At 40.8% G+C, this 14,332-nt stretch overlaps 1 long non-coding RNA gene across 1 annotated transcript; it reads right to left on the minus strand.

Annotated features, from left to right (window-relative positions):
* Positions 1–933: 933 nt before the first annotated feature.
* Positions 934–14,080, minus strand: LOC123366332. The gene is made up of 3 exons (XR_006578039.1): positions 13,950–14,080; positions 12,971–13,083; positions 934–1,015 (listed from the first exon to the last, which is right to left on the minus strand). It is a non-coding gene; the product is annotated as an uncharacterized LOC123366332 (long non-coding RNA).
* Positions 14,081–14,332: the final 252 nt, after the last annotated feature.

Below are 14,332 nucleotides of genomic sequence, written 5' to 3' on the forward strand. Positions count from 1 at the left end.
CAGCAAGTATAAATGACAGATCCCATATGAAACTTCATAGCCAGTAAACTGCCTAAATAAAGATTGGGATGTCATCCAGTTAATGAATTAGATCACATGCACTGATTACATACTTTGTAAATAATGTGCTCCTTTCCCCTGTTCTTGAAAACGAATTGTTTATCCAGTTGTTGTTTTCTTAAAGAATGGCCCATATGGCAGGTAAATTGGAACAGTCACACTCTGGGCTGACCCCTAGGCCAAATGGTGCCCCAGGCAAGGAGCATCTTCAGCACTCCCCTCACCTCAATTTATTAAACTTTTGGATACCTTTTTATTGCATTTGTAGCCCATTTCATGACTTTGAGGCATGATTTGCATGCATGATTTATCCCTGTCATACAAGACAAATATTGCAGCTGGGCTCTCACTTCACTTCAGTTCGTTCTTATATCTCACTTATGGACTGGCAATGCCCCTCCCCTTATACACCCATGAGGATATGGCTGACAGCATCCTAGGAGGTTTGAGGCAAATGTAGCTCTCACAGTCTGGAAGGATCCACAAGATTATACAAAGGTCCAGAACATTCTAGGAGGTTAGTGAAAAATGAATCCACATACGGAATACCCAAAACAGGTTACTTCAAACATTCTATTTTTCCTTTTGTTGCTAACAACAAAAACAGCACCCCGAGCCTGGGACCCTCCTAGCTCCATACCCCCAGCAGTCGCCTGGGTCGCTTGCCCTAAATCTGGCTCTGGTCACATTGTGTTTAGAGCAGGGTGATACAACTGAGTGAATTATCCCATTAGCCCGATAGGCCAGAATTAAATCACATGCAAGATTTTTGAATATATATAATAAAATGACTGCACGAGGTCACAAAACAGTTGTATTCACATTCATTTGGAACCATGCAATGAAGTACAAATCCTCTCCCAAAGAATTCATGTTGCTACCAGACAGTGATTCAGCTGCTGTTCTCAGTGGTCCCAGGAGAAAACCAGATTATCTCAGCACCATCAGCAAGTTTCTGGAAAGAGAGACAGATTATTAATGGGGTAGCATGGAAAGGCTCACTAGCCTTTCAACTATGAAATATGTTCCTGTACTGGATGAACAAGCGCTACATTTCCTGTTCTGTCTCAGCCATAATAGCTACCAGTGGCTATGAATGCCTCCCCCTTTTAAAAAAAAAGTATAATACTAAAGAACTCTCAAAAAATTAATTCCAGTCACCTAACCCAAAACTATTTTATTGTCTTTCCCCACACTATAGTTAGAGCTTGGATTTCATTAACAAAAATACATTCTGCAGCAGCTGATCCATGATAGTTACTGCAGATCTTTTTAGTTTTGAAGCAGTGAAGGCAATGCCAGATTAAGCACGCAAATCTTGTACTGTCAGCACATGTAGAAGGCAACTCTAGACCTATTCTGCCTTCACTCAACCCCTGGAATTGATATTTTAATCTGCATGCACCCAAAATTGACAACTGCAGATTCATGAATGATATCATAGATCCAATCTCATTCACACTGGTGTGAATCAGGAGTAATTCCATTTACTTCAGAGGAGTTACTCCAGCTTTACACTGGTGTAACAGAGCTCAGAGTCTGGTCCAAGCATTGGAGAACTTCTTGAATATGCTTAGTGCACATATTCAAACATGCAAATGAGGAGGTACTCTACTTTGGTCAACATTTAGATCATCATTCAGCTGGAAAAGGAGATGTAGTGGGGTTGGTTTTTTTTGTATATTTGCTTATATTAAAGTTTTTGGTACTTTCATCCTTTAGCAGGGTTGACTGTGGAAGTGAAAGCTATCACCAGCACCATCCAGTCGTGATGATGAGTCATTTTAAAAAATGAAATGGGTGTCAAGCCAACTCCTTAGTTTAAGTTTGTATAAGCAAGCTACTACAGTCTGTGATGGGGCAAGGCCAGATGGCTACAGTAAAGTAGTGAGGAACAGGTATGTTAGCCCCAGGCTAAACAAATCCCTGGTACCATGGTAACCAAATGGCAGTTGTTCCAGGTTAATCAAGACACCTGGGGCAAATTAAGATCCTTCTAGAAGTGGAGATAGCTAGATTGATTGGGATACCTGAAGCGAATCAAGAGCTGGCTGGAACTAGTTAAAAGCCTCCCAGTTAGTCAGTGAGGTGTGGGTGTCAGGAGCTGTGCTGTTGGAGGAATGAAACAGTATGAAGCCATATCAGGTGCAAGGAAGGAGGCCCTGAGGTAACGGTGAAGGCGATATTGAGTGGGGGATGCTGTGGGGAAGTGGCCCAGGGAATTGTACATGTCCTATTTCCAAAAAGTCAGCTACCATAGCTGCTAATTTTAGGGTCCCTGGGCTGGAGCCCAGAGTAGAGGGTGGGCTTGGGCTCCACTCTCCCCTCCCTGATTAATCACTGAGACTGGGAGACAACAGAGACTGTGTGAGGGAGGATTGCTTCTCCTCACCTCCGTTGTTGGCTTATGATGAAAATAGCTCAGTAAGCTGTGACCCTTGCCTCTAGAGAGAGAAGGGCTACGTGGAGGGTAACAGTGAGCCTCTGAGGCTAGCAAAATCTGCCAAGAAATGCAGGACCCATGGAGTCAAGGACAGAACTTTGTCACAAGTCTGAAGATTGTACATTTCACATCACCACTATGATACTGGCTATCGTAGGACACTGGAGAAGAGTTGATCTCTATTTATACTCTCCAGTAGCTTCACCTCAAGAAAAGCATTTTTCACCCTTTTAAAATGGGCTTTGATAGGCCAGCCAATTTCTTCATGATGTTTAATGAATGCAGAAATCAAGCACTCATACATGCTGCTACTCATTGCAATCAGACACACAGCAGTCAGCCAAAACATCAGTAGCACAATCAAGGCATGGATTGCTCCCTAGGTTATGAGTGTTGGGAAACTATTTGGCCATTCAGTTTCTTCAGAAAATTAGGGTGGTGAGTGCTAATTTGGAGAAAAAAAAATGGAATCATCTTCAGAACTTCCTGAAAAGTTTTTGAATTCCCATTTAGCCAATCTACTATATAGTTTCTTGTGCATTAGTGGCAGCTATAAATAAAGCTGCCTATGTGGTTCCATTCCAAGTTCTTGTTTTGAGATAGTCAGAATGTCCCAAAACTCACTCATCAGGTGACATTTTATAGCTCTTAAAATAAAAATCTTCAAGAATAATTGTTGAGCAAAGTTAGTGCACACCCTTGAGTCATTTTTGAGTGTGAAAAGTCCAGGAATGCATTATAAATGGAGGGAGATTAACAGGATAGGGAGAAGTTTCAGAGGGTGGGGGGGAGGGAGAACAGCCCTCCTATCACTTCCTGGCCTCCATCATCCCTGCCCCCATTTAAAACTTCTCCCTATCCTGTTAATCTCCCTGAATGTAACTAAAGGCTTGCTTATATGGGAAATAGTCCGGAAGAGCTATTGTAGCATAGCTATTCCACTCTGGTGCCCTGTGTGGGCAATATTATTCTACACTAAGAGTGCCTTTGTGCCATTTAGCATAATTACTATTGTGAACTAGCTATTACACTTTAAATTCACACAATACCTTCCCCTGTAGATAAGCCAGCTCCAGGCCCACCCCCTAGATATATTTATAAGTCAGTCTGATCAAGCCACATGTAAAAAGTAGGGATGAACTACATAATAGGAAGTCTTGTTTGCTTTTGCTATGATTTCTTTGTCTGCAAAATAATAAGCATACTCTCCATTCAAAGAAAACAAAAACCCAGAAGAGCCCAAAGTCAACTTCTATTTTCTGATTTGAACGTTGATTTTATTTAGAATTCCACAGATAGTTCTCTGAAATTATTTAAGAAAAGTGTTAAATATACTTTCTTTCAGAAAGTCATCTCACAAATAATGGGACATTATTGGATGGCCTTATGTTTATTTTTTCTTTAATGTACCCCATTATGAGAAATTAAATGTTAAACTAATTTAAGAAAAATCCACCGAATCATGAGTAGTTTAGCTCAAGTAGTTTGGGGGTTCAGTAACAGTTGCTTTAAGAAACAAAGTGGGGCTCTTAATACTGTACTTGTTAAATTATTCAGGCCTGAATCTATTGTGGAAAGTGCTCTCTTGTTCACAGGGTACAAATTCAAAAATTCTTACAAGTGGGAATTTCTTGGCAACTGGAAAGATTTGCCTATGATGTTATTTTCCCCCAAGCACAAGGAAAGGGCCATTATATTCACTTAGATAGGTTCATTTAAAATTAATGTAAAATGATTATGTACAAGCCTATCAGGATGGTCAATCAAGGGTTCAGAAATCCTCACTCTCAGTCTTTCATAACAGAGCAGAAAGGTAGAAGGCTAAGGAGTTAGCTGAGAACAAAGTGGACGATCAGTCATGATTTCCAAACTTTGTCATTGGTAGTCACTGTGTTATCTCCCATTTGCCTATGAACTTCCAGGACCAAGCTCAGGCCAGGGTACCTATGAATGGTTGTTTGTAACTTGTAATATGTTTATTTTTCTCGATAGAAGAACTTTCCAATAGAATGAACAATTTCCTACTGAACAGATTAGCAAAGTGGTCGCTGCGTTTTCCCATGTTATTTCATGTTTCCTGTGCTGTATTTATTTTTATATATATATAAAAGTTAATGAAGGCTACAATTTTCTTTGACTGCATCATATTTAAAGATGCTACCTCTTGGAGCATGTCACTGAAGTACACTACCAAAGAAGAGAAGCTATACCCTATGAAACAAATCCCAGTGGTAAGGTCTCTCCAGCTTGCCTTCAAAAGAGGCAAGGTTTTGCTACACTTTGTGGTCTGTTGCAAACACTAAACTCTCTGCCTCTCTGGTGAAATTGGATCTAAGTGTGGGTGTCCTTTATTTAAATAATAATTTTAAAAGGTGCCTATCCAAGTCTTTACCTGCTCTGAAACATCATTAATAGTATAACAAAATCCCAGCAGCATAAAAATAGTAATTTCAACAGGAGCTCAGCCAGTCAGCCACCTACAGAGATTCCTTTCTACCCTTTCAGAAGGCCACCAAACAGGGCCGCTAAGAGTGGGTTCAGCCCCTGGTGAAATTTTTTTTTTCCAGCCTCCCAGCACGAGCGGACTGGCTAAACAGGACCTGGGAAGCTGGGCCCCAGGCCCGCTTCTGGATGGCTGGGCCCCAGTAATTTGTACTGGCTTCCCCCCCTCTCGTTGGCCCTGCCACCAAATTCATTGTTTCAGACCAAGGGGGTGGCGGGGAGGAGAGGGGAGGGGCTGAGAGAAGTTCCAGAGTCCTTCTGAGACCACTTTGACAGCCTCCCTCCACCCCCTTCTTTTATAAGGAGAGTGATCCAGCTCAGGCACCCCTGCTGACTACAGCTGTGGCAGTATGGTACAGAGAAAGAGGAGATCGCTCAGGTAGGCCAGTATCAGGATATGTGGAGCTCTGGGCCTGGCAGAATTTGATTTTTTATAATATCAATGTTTATTTCTAAGCATTTTTAAAAAAGATTATCTATGGAAATTTTCACAGTTGCAGGGAATTATGTGGGGGAGGGACAGAATTATTTAATAAGACAAGACATTGTGGTTCAACAAGTTAGAACTTTATAAACCGTTAAAAACAAATTGTCATAAGAACGGCCATACTGAGTCAGACCAATAGTCTGTCTAGCCCACTGTTCTGTCTTCCGACAGTAGCTGGTGCCAGATTCTTGTGGAATGAACAGAATAGGGTAATGTATCTAGTGATCCAGCCCGTGTCTTCCACACTCAGCTTCTGGCAATCAGAGATTGATGGACACCCAGAGCATGGAATTTCATCCCTGACCATCTTGGCTAATAGCCATTAATGGACCTATCCTTCATGAACTTATCTAATTTTTTTTTTAACCTAAACATACTTTTGTCCTCCACAATATCCCTGGCAACAAATTCCATATGTTGGCAGTGCAATGTGTAAAGAAGTACTTTGTTTTAAACCTGCTGCATATTAATTTCATTGGGTGATGTCTGGTTCTTGTGTTATATAAAGGGTGAATAAACACTTCCTTATTCACTTTATCCACACCATTCATGATTTTATAGAGGTCTATCATCCCCACTTAATCATCTCTTTTCTAAAATGAACAGTCCCAGTATTTTTAATATCTCCTCTTATGGCAGCTGTTCCATACCCCTAATCATTTTTGTTGCCCTTCTCTGTATCTTTTTCAATTCTAATATCTTTTTGAGATGAGGTGACCAGAACTGCACTCAGTATTCAACGTGTGGGCATACCATGGATTTAAACACTGGCATGATGATATAGTCTGTCTTATTTATCCCTTTCCTAATGTTACCTTTTTTTTTTTTTTTTTTACTGCTGCTGCACATTGAGTGGATGTTTTCAGAGAACTATTCATGATGACGCCAAGATCTTTCTTGATTGGTAAGAACTAATTTAGACCTCATTATTTTGTACATATAGTTGTGATGTTTTCCAGTGTACATTACTTTGCATTTATCAACACTGAATTTCATCTGCCAGTTGATGTCCAGTCACCCAGTTTTGTGAGATCCCTTTGTAATTCTTTGTAGTCTGCTTTGGACTTAATTATCTTGAGTAACTTTGTATTATCTGCAGATTTTGCTACTTTGCTATTTACCCCTTTCTCCAGATCATTTATGAATATAAATATGGTGCCAATACAAAACCTTTGGGGACCCTGCTATTTACCTCTCTCCACTGTGAAACTGACCCTTTATTCCTATCCTTTATTTCAGAGATCAGTCATTTGGATACAATAGGAAAAGACCTTCTCACTTATCCCATAACTGCCTACTTTGCTTAAGAGCCTTTGGTGAGGGACCTTGCCAAAGGCTTTCTGAAAGTCCAAGCACACTATATCCACCGGATCACCCTTGGCCACATTTGCTGACCCCCTCAAAGGATTCTAATAGCTTGGTGAGGCATGATTTCCCTTTACAAAAAAAGCCCTGTTGACTCTTCCCCAACATATCATGTTCATCCATGTGTCAGATAACTGTTCTATACTACAGTTACAGTCCAGTACCATGCAAACTGGTTGAAATTGCCAAAATTGCCTTTGGAGCCATAAAAAAATTGGCATCACATTAGCTATCCCCCAGTCAGCTGGTACAGAGGCTAATGTAAACAATAGGTTATACCAGTTAATAGTTCAGCAATTTCATATTTCAGTTCCTTCCAAACTCTTGGGTGAGGACCATCTGGTCCTGGTGACTTATTACTGTTAATGAGTTTCTTCCAAAACATCCCACACCGAGGTGTCAATAGAGGAGAGTTCCTTGGACTTTTCACCTAAAAAGAGTAGCTCAGGTGCAGCAATCTCCTTCACTCCCTCTGCAGTAAAGACTGATGCAAAGAATGCATTCAGCTTTTCCACAATGGCCTTGTTTTCCTTGAGTGCTCCTTTAGCAGCTCGATCATCCAGTCGCCCTACTGATTGTTTGGCAGGCTTCCTGCTTCTGCTGTAGTTTAAAATTCTTTTGCTGTTAGATTGTGTCTTTTGTTAGTTGCTCTTCAAATTCCTTTTTGGCCTGACTAATTATAATTTTACACTTACAAAAGAACAAACTCTGGCTAGGCATTTTCCTCAGTAGGATCTGACTTCCAGTTTTAAAAGGATGTCTTTTTGCCACTAACTGCCTCTTTTACTCTGTTTAGCCATGGTGACTTTTTTGGGCCTCTTACTTTTTTTTAATTTTATTTTTTTATTTGAGGGTATATAAATAGTTTGAGCCTCTAACATGGTGTTTTTAATAAGTTTCCATGCTGCTTTCAGGCATTTCACTCTTGTGACCTTCAGAGATTAATGTAAGCAGAAGGTGTCTTGTTCTATCAATAGACCTCTCCCTTGATGATTTGGCAGGACATTAGAATACTACTGTCCTCAACCACTGAGGTGGTCCCTATGTGTCCTCTTTTCTGGATTCATTCTCATAGCTCACCCTGGCTTATGGATGATCTGACAAATGAAACAAGAGGGAAGATAGCTAGAGCACTGGTGGTGGAAGTATCATGAAGAGGTTAAGAAAGCTCTTTGCCTCCATCATCATATCTGCAAGATCTCAGACAGTAAATTTGTTTCAGGTGGTAGATAATCCACATGTACCTGACTAGCTCAGATTGTTAGCTAGCCTGAGTCTATTCTATTACTTGTTCTGTTAACAAGAGTGATCAGATGGGATGGGCTGTTTGCTTCCATGGTGGAGGGACCTAGGTCTTGAAAAAACAGAGGCCTCATTTTCTCTGCTAGAGTTCCAGCATTGATGGTACTGGAGATGTTAAGAGAACTTCATTCCACCACCTGTGCTTTGGATCCATGATCTATCTGGTGAAAGCCAATGGGGAAGTAGCAGGTCCTTTGCATGTGAAGACTGTCATTGCCTCTCAATGTAAGCAGGCTGTCTATTGCTCTGAAGGAAACTTCCCCCCTCCCCACCCAAGAAGTCATCATTTGACCCCCATAATGTTGCTAACTATCAATTGGTTTCACTCAGTTGACAATGGGCATGGATGAGAGCAAGGTGGCCTGGACTTAATCCACACCAGGGAGAGGTGGTGATGGTGTTTTAGGGGAAGAAGCTGACAGAGATGGCAAGGGTAATATCAGTCCCTTTGAGGGAGAACATCCATCACTAGTTAGTAGAGTTTGCAATTTAGGGATATTCTAGACCTCCAGCTTCTCTTTGATCATCATATTACAGCAGTAACCCAGTCAGCTAATTACCATCCACATCTGGCTAGGAATTCTCAACCTTACCTTTCAGACTTGGAACTTGTCACTGTTATCTATGGTCTTGTTGCCTCAAGATTAGACTATTGCAATATGCTCAGAGGCTATACCTTAAAACTATTTGGAGACCAACTGTACTGCAGAATGCAGTGGCTCATTCTTGAGAGGGGTATCATGTGGGGAACATATGATACAAGTGTATAGACTACATACTGCTCTCTGGGTGGAGTTTAAGGAGCTGATTATTATTAAGCTTGGAAGGATTTGATTTTTATGAATAAATGTCAATTTCACATCTCACACAAACTGACAAATATTTCCATCAATAATAAAAATTCTCAGAAAGGCAAAGAAACATGATGCTTGTAAACATATTAGAGTTAAAATCCAATGATAGACTTCTGAATTAGGTTTGTTACAAATGGCTCGGTGAAAGAAGAGTTAAAAACAGGTCTGATGTATTGATTTAAGGGTATTTACTTTGTGTACTTTGACATTTGATATTGACATGGGGGACAGTAATCAAGGATTTTATTATTAGAAATACAGCTAGTTGGGTTTGTGATGATTAGGAGAACTGCATGGTGAATTGCCTGCTGGGTGTGAAGGTTCTAGATCTTTACATCTAGAAAGACTTGCTGAGGAGGCTGGGAAATGGCAAATCGCAGCCAGTGGGAGCTGAGGGGCTCCGTGCCTCTGGACGCTCCAGGTAAACAAAACGTCCTGGCCGGCCAGCGGCTTACCCTGACAGGCTGGGAGCCAAAGTTTGCCAACCCCTGAAATATAGGGTCATACAGTTTTTGCCATTTTTACCTATCCATATTGGGGGGTGGGGGGTCAGCTTATAAATGAACAGGCTAATGAATAAGTATAAATGGTATCTCTTTCTCCCATATAAACCTTGGTCTGAACTCACCTCTCCCCCCACCCCACTCCTTGCTCACGGCTATACTTACTTCCACATTGGATTATCCCAAAGTGGATTAATAGTTTCAGAGCACTCAGTTCTTCTGTGGATTCTTCACTCTTTCTGGAAGAGAGCTATTTATCTCCACACACTCCCAGGGGTCTCCAAACAGAGGAGTCTGTCACTCCCTTCAAAAAGCACCATCCCACAACCTTATGGGTGAACCTTCCCATTCCCCCCACCCCATCCTTACTGACCTGCAGCCTATGTACAAAATTAGGTTAACTTTTTAAAAGAAATGACTGTAGGTGCTGAGCTTTTTGTTTATTCTGGCAAGGCTGAAAATAGCAACTGCTAACAAATATTTTGCCCTTCACAAGACTTTTCAGAGATGCAGCTGTTATCTCATCTAGTAAAAGTGCCAGCCCTAAGGGGAAAACAGACACTTAATTAGGTTAGGATAAGCTTCAAAAAGGTGCCTCTTTAAAAGTAATACCCACAATGCTCTGTGGTATAGGAGCATTGAACTGAATTCTAGCTCATGCAGTGAAGAACACTGATTTTAAGCTTTTTGGTTTGTTTTCTTAGTTGTGTCTCATATTGATGGCTTTGTTTTAATCATCAAAAGCAACAAAGCTTCATTCCTTCCATTATATGCTGAAGCAGACAGATCCCCAGGACATAATGCTAAGCTTGTGTGGAAAAGACCCTTTCCAGATTCCAGAGTATGAAACCACCAAGAAATCTATATTTTAGATTGAGTGTAATGTGGTCTGGGCTAGGACCTGGGGAAGTTTAGTCTGAGCTGTGGAATTTTCATGCGGAGATCCATAAACCTCAGATATGTCTCACTACCAAATCTTAGTATTGTAATGTAAGGAGCTTCTTCTTGTAAATAGGGATGTAACAGTTTATGCCAAGCTTACTTGGAATGAAACTGCATCCAGGTCAGATTCAAATCATTAGATGTGCTGAAATATGTATTAGCGTTTCCTTGCTTCCTGCGTCAGGCAACAGAAATGGGTTTGTATATAGTCACAGTTGTCTCTGGAATTTGCCTGTTTCCACCTTCACATCAATTCCAGGTCTCCTCTATACACTTAGGCCTGGTCTACCCTTTGCGGGTGGGAGAGGGAGAAAAAAAAATCGATCTAAGTTATGCAACTTCAGCTACGTGAATAACGTACCTGAAGTAGACATACTTAGATCTACTTCCTGCGGTGTTTTCGCTGTGGTAAGTTGATGGCTGACACTATCCTGTCGACTCTGCCTCTTGCTCCAGTGGAGTACCAGAGTCCATGGGAGAGCACTCTGGTTAATTTATCTCATCTAGTCTAGACATGATAAATCGACTCCCGCTGGATCAATTGCTGCCCATTGATCCTGCTGGTAATGTAGATAAGCCCTTAAGGAGTCTGTCTCACTAGAAAGGTGACAAAGTTGTAGATGTATTTGATAAGCCATTCCCACACTTTAGAAGGTCACGATCTTGACAATAGGACAACAACAGGAAGTTAGAGCAGTTGTGAATGGGTACATCATAGATCCAAAGATGTTTCAAGTGAATCCCCAGCTAGATTAGAGCAGCCTGGCTGACACAACACTTAAGTTTCATAAGATCATTGCCATTTTCCTCAATGCAGCAAATAAAGTGAAAAAGGATCGTTGGAAATTGAGTCACACACCAGTGTGTCACTGAGCCATTTCTAGTCCACTGTCTAACAGTGTCAGCAAAGAAAGAAATTGTCAAACACAGGCAAGATTAACCAAAACATTGTACTAGCATGTCTGCAGCTCCTTTTATCTAAGAATCTCACTGTCCATTAAATTAACCCAGCCTCACAACAGACCCATGAAGCAGGTATTATTGTCACCCCTTTATACAGAAACTCAGCCACAGAGAGGTTAAGTCATCATCCTACTACTCCTCTCCATTACATCTGCTTCCGAGGGCTTGAGTGCTTGCCTCAGAAATTTTATGAAGACAACCAGGGCGGTCTGTCATTATTATTATTCCCTGGTTGTGTATATAAAACTATTTTTAAAATTATGGAGTGCTGTAGTTTGCTTAAGGGGCACAGGGAATTAGGTCTGATTTAAAACACTTGAGTCTGAACAATGTTTGATATTTAAACAGAAACATCTTCATGGATTTCATTTGGGGCATGCTGAAGATATGTAGCTTCAGACATTTCACTCCTTGTTGAAATTGCAAAAGTGAACAAAGTGTTTGCATAAGACCTTCAAATTTATTCAAGGAGAAACTATACTTGCTCACATATAGGTGGGGGAAAACTTGTTTGAGTTGACAGCTATGAATAGTGAAATGATAGAAGATTAGGTTTCAAGACTTGATTTGCACAAACTAGGAAGGGAGTGAGAGACTCCATAAGTTTTGTCCCCAACTCAGACCAAACTTGTTTGTTAGTCTGAAAAATGGTGGGAGAGTGTCCCCCATACCTCCAACTTCTGTGCTTACCAATTCCAGTCATAGAAAGCTGAGATGCCATAAAAAGCAAACAAACTTGAGTTGCCTTTCCAATATTTCTGTCCTGACAAGAAACTGAAAGTAGAGGAAATCTTATGAGAGCACCTGTTCTTGCCCATTTTCCAGCCTAGATTTGCTATCTCAAGAAATTGCAACAGCTATATCTGAATGTTTATAGTTGTTTATCCAAACAGAAACTAAACCTTTTGAGGTGCTCCCATCACCAGAGAAGATGGGTTGAATTTTGTATCTTTGATTATAGCAAGGCAACACCTCTGCTCTTTTCCCCTGCCTGTCCTTTCTGAACAAGCTGTACCCTTCAATACTAATACTCCAGTCATGTGAATTATCCCACCAAGTTTCTGTGATGCCAATTATGTCAGTTATTATTCACTAGTATTTCCAGTTCTTCTTGCATTAGTATATAGACATCTAAAGAGGATTATATTTCACCTCTATATTTCCTCATCTCTCCTGTGTCCCTGCTGTGATTGCCTATGTTCCCCCCCAGATTCTGACCCAAGTCCAAAATATGGAGACCTATCTATGTGCTTTTGTCTCCTACTCCCTCCAACCTAGTTTAAAGCCCTGCCTCACTAGGTTAGCCAGCACGTATTCAAAGATACTCTTTCCTTCCTCGATAGATGGGCCTCAACAGTCCTTCTCCCAACAGGATCCCATGGGCAAGGAAGCCAAAGCCCTCTTGGTGACACCATCCATGCAGTGATGTATTTACCTCCATGATGTCTCTGCCCAGGTCCCCTTGACTGGAAGCATTGATGGAAACACTACCTGCTCCTCCCTCGCTCCCAGACCCCTGTAGTCACTTCTGATCTGCTCAGGGTCATACCTTGCAGTACGGCGTAGTAGTCAGAGGGCTGGATGATCCTTAGCAATCCTTCTGTAATGTCTCAGACATGGGCCCCTGGCACACAGCATACCTCCCAGGATGTGAGGTCAGACCTGCAGAGGGATACAAATGTAAAAGCATACAATAAGTTAATTTCATATGGCAATAAATTCAGAATAGCTTTTTAATTATTGTAATTATAATAAAGCACCAGCAGATGTTCAGCCAATCAGATCATTTCATTAACTGAACATTCACATGTGTCTTTTCTAGGACTATGCAGAAAACACGCTGCCTGGAGCAACATTAATAAATAGTTTCATTGTTACTGTTGAAGATTCTTTATATTAAGAGAAACCCCAAAAACCTCTAAAAGGGGGAGTATTTCCTTAGAAATAATTAAAAGCTTCAGAAAATGCAACTGTATCCTTAACAGGGGATCTATAATAAAAAATTAACATTTCTGGACTCCTTCCATCTAGGGACCTTAATGTGCTTTACAAACACCAATTAACTCAGTCTTGTAATACATAAATGCCCACAAACTCAATTAAGGTAAAAGATTATGCCATTTCTATGCCAACTGAAACCATTTTAAAATTTATCACCATAACTTTATCAGGAATCAACAGATGGCACTAGTCCCGCTATTGTTACAAGTGGGGTGTTTCTGAACGAATCAGCAGCTAGCACTTGAAGAAATGCTGATCATCAGCTGTGGTGCAGTTAGGGATGGTGTGCATCTTTGGCTTTGTGTGAGAGAGATACTAAGAAATAATTCTTAGATAGGCCTGCAGGTTATACCCATACAAGAAAACAAAACATTACATGATGTCAAAATCTTTTAGTCCTCAGCCTTCATTTTTGTCTGCCTTTTAGAGACTGTAAACTTCTCAAGGCAGGGACTGTCTTTGTGTCCTTTGAAGAACTGAGCATTACAGATGGTGCACACAAAATAAAGTAAAAACTGATAACATACTTGACAGAAGTAAAGTATTATCCCCAATACAGACATGAGAAAGTAGAGGTATGATTTCCCAAGATCCCATTCCAATGAGAAATAATGTATGGCAGAGCCAGGAATAGCATTCAGTCCTAACTGTCTGAACTGCAACCCTGATTCCTAAACCACAAAGCTACCTAGCCACACCTGCCAACTGTTTTTCCCTACATTAGAGGGGCTTTATATTCTTGATTAAAACTACCTGGAACTACTCATACTTGTTTTCACCTCAGTCCTTTTGGTCTCTGAAGTAATTTTATATATAAGCTTTCATATGGAGTGATTCCAAAACACACTGCAGTTCATAAACATAAAGGGATTGTTTACTTGCTAGAGAAGTACAGCAGAGGTTCATTAAA

The sequence above is a fragment of the Mauremys mutica genome, chromosome 3, assembly GCF_020497125.1.
Source record: "Mauremys mutica isolate MM-2020 ecotype Southern chromosome 3, ASM2049712v1, whole genome shotgun sequence".
Taxonomy (NCBI): domain Eukaryota; kingdom Metazoa; phylum Chordata; order Testudines; family Geoemydidae; genus Mauremys; species Mauremys mutica.